This window comes from Monomorium pharaonis, chromosome 1, assembly GCF_013373865.1.
Source record: "Monomorium pharaonis isolate MP-MQ-018 chromosome 1, ASM1337386v2, whole genome shotgun sequence".
NCBI lineage: Eukaryota > Metazoa > Arthropoda > Insecta > Hymenoptera > Formicidae > Monomorium > Monomorium pharaonis.
The window spans coordinates 31742390-31750877 of NC_050467.1; positions in this window are offsets into that span (position 1 = coordinate 31742390).

An 8488-nucleotide genomic window follows, 5' to 3' on the forward strand; every position below is an offset into this window, starting at 1 on the left:
AAACGCTCGAGAATCCAACCGAAACGCACATATGCGCGTTAACCATGGAAGAAGCGGAGATAGAGTTGAACCGCGTGTTGGAGAAAAACGCGAGAGTATTTCAGCCACAAATAGGCTTGATAAGGCATTACGAACATAAAATTACGGTAAATTCGGCGAAACCATACAAAGGAAGAGTGTACCCGATACCGGAAAAATATTACGCCAAAGTTGCGGAAAAGATCGACGATTTGGAGGCGCAAGGCATAATAAAAAAGGCTGCGACACCGTTTATTAATCCATTGGTGGTGGTTACAAAGAAGAACGGCGAGATCAGGCTATGTCTAGACGCCCGAGAATTGAATAGGAGGACCGTGGACGACCACGCCCAACCTCCGACGATCGAGGAGATATTCAGGAGAATAGGACGTAAGAAGTATTTCACAACGCTAGATGTTGCGCAAGCATTCTGGCAGATACCACTTGAGGAGGAGTCCAAGAAATATACGGGATTTCTTTTCAACGGACAGTCCTACGTATTCGAGAGAATGCCTTTCGGAATAAAGACGGCAGGAGCTTCGTTCACTAGAGCGATGAGCCTAGCTCTGGGTGAATATGCCGCGAGATTTAAGACAGTGTATCTAGACGATATACTCGTAGCATCGAACAGTATGGAGGAGCACATCCGACATTTGGATTACGTGCTAACGAAATTAAACGAGGCTGGATTCAAGCTAAACAGAGAAAAATGTGAGTTTGCGAGAACCGAGATGAAATTCTTAGGTCATACGTTTAGCGAACTCGAGGCGGAAATAAATGGAGAGACCAAAACGGCGATACAAAACTTTGAGAAGCCGAGAAACAAGAAGGGTCTACAGTCATTCTTAGGATTGATTAATTGGGATCGCAGATTCATAAAGAATCTGGCGCGGATGACACAACCGCTTGAAGATTTGTTAAAAAAGAACCGCAAGTTCCAATGGACGAAGGAACACCAAGAGGCGTTCACACAAATCAAAGTGGCATTTAACGAAGCGCCATCCCTATACTTGATCAGACCCGGATTGAAATTTGGAATACAGACAGATGCCGCGAGAAATGGCATAGGAGCGCGTCTATACCAATACGAAGACGGAAACGAGAGAAAATATACCGTAGCTTACACTAGCAGAAAGCTACGTGGGGCCGAAAGTAATTATACGGTGACCGAAATCGAGATTTTAGCGTTGGTAGTGGCATTACGGAAATGGCACACGTTGTTGTTAGGACGACACGTGAAAGTCAATACGGACCATAGAGCGATGCAATTCCTAAGCACATGCGTGAGAAACAATTCCAGGATAGCAAGATGGTTTACGTTTCTACAGGAATTCGATCTGGAGATTACACACATCCCAGGAACGGAGAACGCGATAGCGGATGCATTGTCGAGAAATACCGGCGAAACGCTGAGAGACATAGAGGAAAAAACCGTAGCCATGATACGCGACTCGAGAGACGGAACGCAAACCGAATTATGGTACGAGTGGATAGAGAAGGCACAGCGCGAAGACGAGGTAGTAGGCGATCTTACAACCAAATATCCAAGCGATTACTTGGTGCGAGACGGTCTGGTACGTAAAAGAACGGAGGAGGCCGACCGAATCGTGTTACCAACCAAGGCAGTCTGGAGGATCGCGAACCGAGCGCACAAGTTGCTGGTTCATTTTGGAACGGACAAGCTGAAAAGCTTCATGTCAACGTACTTTCGAGCCAAAAATATGGATCGAATCGTGCGAGACGTGGTAGCATCGTGCAAGGTGTGCCACGCAACCAAGTACTACGCCAGAGCAACGGTAGGCGAGCAGTACTACGAGTTACCGAGACGACCGTGTGAGGCGATATCCATTGATATATTCGGACCATTGCCCACGGCGCAAAGAGGTTACAAATACGTACTAGTGGTCATGGACAAATTCTCCAAGCACGTGAGATTGTTCCCAATGACGAACCAGAAACTAGATACGATAATGGAAAGAATGAGGCAGTACTTCGGAGAAATGACTATCCCGGAGGAAGTGCTCACAGATAACGGAGGACAATTCGTTACGGGCAAATGGCAAAGTTTCGCAGAAGAAATGGATTTTACGGCAAAGAAAACGACGCCCTACAATCCCCAATCAAACCCCGTGGAACGCGTGATGCGCGAGCTAGGTCGCATAATAAGAGCATACGCTAGTCATAGGCAGGGAGCGTGGAGCAAAATAATCGTGAGAGCCGAAAACGTTATAAACAATACGGTACACGCCAGTACAGGTTTTACACCTAACGAGCTACAAAACAACCGAACGGACAATTTCGGGTTAGCTGAAGCGTTGTTACCGAAACGCGAAAGAGAAATAACATGGAACGAGAAGATAAGACAAGCCAGAGCCAATTTGAAGAAAAATGCGGAGAAACGCAAGAGACAGGCGGATAAGCGAGAGCACGCCAAACCATACGAAGAAGGTCAAAAAGTATGGGTCAAATTACATAGACAATCAGACGCGAATCGTAGGGTGACGAAAAAGATACACCTGGTGTATGACGGACCGTACTACGTACTAAGGGTACTCAGACGAAACGCTTACTTGATTGGAACCGCGAATGGAACGGTAAAGGGAGCGTATAATACGAGACAACTGAGACCTGACAGAAGCGCGAGATGGAACGAACGCGACGATACAGACGACATCGACGAACGAGACGATAGTCAGTCGCGAATAACGAACGACCAGTTAACGTACGAAGATACGAGAGAAAGAGACGAAACGGACGTGACAGATACCACACAGGAGTTGGAGGAAATCGAACCGTCCGAAGAAGTAGATAACGTGCATGAAAACGCGATAGCGAGCGAGTCTGACGAAAACGAATCCGAACCGAGCGACAATTCGAACGACGAGCAATCCGTGAGCGAGACGCGAATAGGCGAGATAGGCGAGGAGAGCGAGTCGGACTTTACAATCGAACCGAGCGGAGATTCGACGACGAGCGAGCGAAGCGCGGAAACACGAGCGAAAGGGCAAGTCCGAAAAAGAATATCGGACGAACAACCGTTGTTGTACGAATCGAGCGAGGAGGAACGCGGAGCGACCGAAATTAGCGAGCGAAGCGTGATTCCGGTAAAACGCGAGATCGCGAGCATATACGACGACGATAAGCCCGAGATAATAGAAATTTACGGCAAAAATGAATTCGAGCAGAGGGTAAAGAGCGCGAGAGGACAAGCATACCGAAAGGGTAAGAGGCGCGAAACCCGAAGCGGAAGCGTTAGCTATACGTTAGAGCAAGGATACAATATTTGTCCTATGGTTAAAATACCGTGCAATAACCGAAACGCGTGGATAGATTGCGAAAGCGTCGAATACGAGAAAAAACGCGAAAAAACGAAACGCGATATAATAAAATTAGACAACTCGTTAAAGAATATCAAAAGCGAGGCGAAAAGACGCCATAAAGCGATCAAAACGCGGAGCGAAAACGCGAAAGCGAAGCGAGAAAGCGAAGCGAAACTCAAAAGCGCCCTAACACAAGCCATCGAGCAGTGCAAGCAGAGCGGAAACACGGAGGAGGACCAACCCTGGTACAAGTTGACGAGCGAGTGTCAAATACGAGCGAGACGACGAGACGAGGGACAGAGACGAACGAGCCCCGACAACAACGTTTACGTCGATAGGCCCGACTCATTTCGTCAACGATCCGGTGTGAAGCGAGAAAAAGCGTCACATTCGGCGGAGACTACGATCATAAGAGAAGATCAGAGTCCCGAGAACCAATTCGGTGATCCATTGCTGTGGGACATATCACCAATTTTGGATACATACGCAAGACAAAACGCGAGAAATAGCGACCAGCCAGAGGAGGAGATCGACGTATGTAACTCCAGTGACGAGGCAAGCGCGAAATTTACTAAATCAACCAAAAGTAAAAAACCGACTGGTAAGGCGAACTCAACGATCAGAGTAGAGCCGCAAATTACCGACCAAAGGTTAAAATTACCGACCGTACAACGGGAAACGGCACAGTCAGCCGAAGTTACGAAAAAAACCGTCAGAGGCGCGAACTGCAGCGAGAGCAGCGACGCGAGTAAGGAGGACAGAAGTGCGAAGAAGACCGAGAGAGCAGTCGAGACTTCGAAGCGACACAACGTCAGTGCAGCGCGAGTACGTGCGAATCGACGAGAAGTGAAAAAACGCGGAAAGATGAACGCGAGTGACTTTCAAAAGCTACTAGAGGAGGAGGAAAAGACCAGCCAGGAATTTAAATCATTCCTGCGCGATCGCATCAATGTGGCGAGAATACGCGGAAGAATCCAAACAATGAGAAAGTTTATGGACACTGCGAACATTACGGACCCAACGCCAAGTCAAGCGTTAGAAGAAGCGAACGAGAAAAGCGTCAACCGATACAACGATCTGGTGACAGAACACAATGCAGAGACTGACGACGCGACCGTAAATGCCGCGGAAATACCGATTGTCAATCGTGCAAGACAAATAGCAGCGCAATTTAAGCTGATGTCCCAAACAATTAGAGATCCGACGTTAGACGAGGACGAAGAATTGAAGTTCTATGTATTAATGAAGTTCGAACGTAGAACATTATCGATGAAGCAGGTCTTCACTAGAGCGGACAAGATAACCACCCAAGATCTGGACGATATCACGGAGGAACGGCCACGAGAACCACAAGCCGAACCAGAAAAACGGCAGGAGATCGTGCGAGAGACTTCCGAGTCCGATACGGAGGAGGAACGAAGGCGCGAGCGCGAAAAGAAGCGACGACAACAACGCGCAAAGAAAACTAAGACGCGTGGTGAAAAGCGAACGCGACAATCGTCATCCAGTGAAAGCGATTGGGAGAGCGAGCCAACAAAACGTTCGACCAAAAACGCGCGAAAACCACTGAGACGCAAAGACCGCAAGATCGATGGAAGATCTACGCGTAAACCCGAATCATATGTCCGAGGGCAAGGAGGCAAATTTGCATCCAAACCAAAAATTACGGACGTGAGAGTGATTATACCGGCAAAAGAGGCGCAAGCGGCTAGATTAAGCAGGGAGGAGCATCATTTTACAACTGCGATCGAAGGCGAAAATGGGAAAGGCCGAACCGACGAGACGAAAACCGGCGAGGCAAACCAGACCCAGGAACCTCAAGCAGAGATGTCAACCGATCCCAGACCATCTACGTCGAAGGATATAAATCCGTGAGCGACCTAAAGAAGACACCACAAATGTAAATACTGTACATACACTTAGTAATAAGAAATAGTCAATAAGCATAGACCTAAGCATGCATATATATAATTCAACAATTACCTTTATAATAACTTAAAATTTAAATTTTACATATACTTACCTAGAATTAAGCTCATTATATACACATATACTTACCTAATAGTTATTCGAAATAAAAATATAAAACCTAAAAAATAAAAATAAAACACTAGATGATAGTCAAACATATAAATATACGGTTAGAATTAAGATACTTACCTTATTGAGTTGAATTTTAATATTAAAATAACGGAGGGGCGGTAACGGTGCGTTTTCGAATGTGCCGTACGAGCAGCCTAACGCTTCGGTATCTGTATTCGTAGTTTGGGTCTCGCTTTCCTGGCTTGGAGTCGCAGGTACCCGCTCTACTGACTCCCGCTCGCGTTTCCCGAGCATGATGGGCAGGTCTTTACGGTAAATCCTTGTTTACCACAGCGGTAACAGTGGGTTTTTCGCGGTTCCGCGCATCCTCGCGCGCGATGGCCCACCTTCTCACAATTCCAACATTTTATATTGGCGGCCGATGCGGTATCCTTTTCGGTAACGGGGAGGTTAACCGTCGTAGGACTCGCGGCGGCGACTGTGGGCGTATTGTTGACTCGCTTCTTTCCCTTATGGCCGCCCGAATGGGCCACGTTTACCGCGGCGACGGTCCCCTGGGTTCGTGCTTTGCCCTTTGGTGGATGGTATGCCAAGTCCGGAAAGAGCGACTGTTCCGGTAGGAGGGGGGGTCGGTAATTCTTTTCCGCTGCGTAATTACGTTCGATTCGCGTCGCCTGTTCCTCCAAAGAACGGAAACATGAAAAATCGCGTCGAGAGATAGCTATTTGCAAGCGCGGTAACAAATTACGGTGAGCAAAGTTTAACTGCTCCGGTAACGGCCAAGGAGGACTCACTTTCGAAAGTAACGTTCGTAAGCAGGTTATGTAATCCGCGGCAGGTTCCTGCTCGCCCTGCGTTCGCCGCAATATTTCCTCCCGAAGAGCGTAGTGATAGTCCGGATCACCAAAGCGAGCGCGCCACGCGTTCTCGAAATCCTGCCAATCTCGTCAATTTTGGCTCTCTAAACGAACCCAATACAAGGCGGAATCTGTCATAAATGACGGTAAGCACTTAAAGAGGTCGGTAACTGGAAGAATGGAGCGAGCCTCCCGGATGCGCGTTAAAAATGCTTCCGCGTCGCTATTCCGTTTTCCCGAGAAGTGGAGATTCCACTTCCTCATCAAGTGATAGGCGTCCGCGGCCGAGCTGCGCGGGGCGCGTCGGCCGGTATACGACAGACCGGGATCTACACGCGAGGGAAGCGTGTAGTCGTATTCTCGCTTCCTCGTCCCCGTCTCTCCGGGTTCCCCTTTTGCGGTACCCTGCTTCTGTGGCGGGGATCGCACAACGCGGTTTCCGGTACCAAAATCGCTAATTGTGAATAACGGAACGCTAGGCCCCGGTCCCACGGCTCCTAGATCCTCGAATGGATCGCTAACGGCCTCCACGGGGTCGGGGGTCCCGGAGGGGGTTGTCCCCCTGAGGATAGCCTCCTCATATCGCGTCAATCGCGCTCGGAGGACCGGTAATATTCCGCGGACGTCGAGCCCTCGCTCCTCTAAATGCTGTCGCGCCTGCTCCTCCGTCAATTTCTGGATCCAGTGATGCGGATCTTTATTCGCCATTTCTCTTCCCCCCCCAAACGGTATCCTCAATTAAGAAAAATCGGTAACTCACTCCCTAAAGCGGTATCGATCGAATAGCGGTAACCCCAAACGCGCGAAAGAAAAAAAAAATAAAGCCTAAAGTTCGGTAACTTATAAGGTCTCAACTCGCCACAAGGTACGATTCGATAATCGCAGTCGAGACACAAAGGGAACGGAATCTCGAGTCACCCGAAACGTAAATACGAGCACGCAGACTCGAGCTGATGGAAGGTATCGAGACCGCACGAACGAAAACAGCGAAGGTCGCGAAAAAAAAAAAAATCGAAGCCGAATCACCAACGAAAATCTTTTCTAAAACCGTATTCACCGAATAAATGCAAACGCTCCCCACAGACGAGAAAACACTTTCCCGAGCAACGACCAATAGTAACGTTGATACTCAATTATTCGTTACGATATTTTCAAAGTAATATCCTAAAAAAAAAATTTTTAATATTCCACGCGCAATGATTCACCGTGGCGTGATTCTTTTCCACTCGTAACATACAGTGGTTTACGGTATCCTAATCTATCGGAAACTCAACGTAATTTATACGTAAGCGGTAACAAATTTCCCACAGGCAGTACACAAAACTTTCGCGAAACGAAAGTGAATATTACGCAGGCGATAGTGAGACGCGCACAGTAACGAAGCGTACGTACGGTAGGCACCGGAATTCCAAGGTCGCGGTAACTCAGAGTCGTCAGTCGGAATCAAAACAATAGACAGCACGAAAGTCAAAGACAGGAAGGTTACACACAAGGAGATAGCAATACGAAATCTTCGATAATGTAATATTTCATCCACGACTGCCTGCTCTCCGATTCTCCACTTAATTATTTTACGGTAACGGTGGCGTGGGCCCCACGTTGGGCGCCAAAATTTGCAACGTCGCTTGCCCTCGGGAACGCCAGGTCCGAGGGGGCTACGCCCAATTAAACGGAAATCTCAGTATACGCGGTAACGAGTAACGCTCTTCCAGTTAGATGCGATAGTCATTAGAACGGTAATCTCAATATTTCTCGAGAATGCTCTCGATACGGTATCAGCAGCTTGCATACGGTATCCCCCACTCGCTCGAGGCTTGCGCTCGAAGCGAGAACGGTAACTCATAGACGGTATCCCCCAAATATCGGGCGAGATTGCTCTCGACACGATAGCGGTATCTTGTATACGGTATCCCCAAATATCGATCGAGGTTGCCCCCGATACGATAGCGGTAGCTTGCAAGAACGGTAACTTCCCAATACGCTAAATTGTTGGGCGCCAGGCGCGACTTCTCGCGCCACACAATAATCAGCTATAATACGGTAACCAACTGGAAAGCGTTACAAGTGCCGGTAGCTCTTTCTCGCGAGACGATAGAGTGGCGTGGTTCTTTTTGAGACGGAAGGCGTGGAGATGTCGGATCGAGGCAGGTCGTATAAAGATTCGATACTCACTTATTAAACAACAAAAGAATATTTTATATTTCTTTACTGAAAACGGTAACAAAGCTGCAAGGAGCTTACTCAATGCGT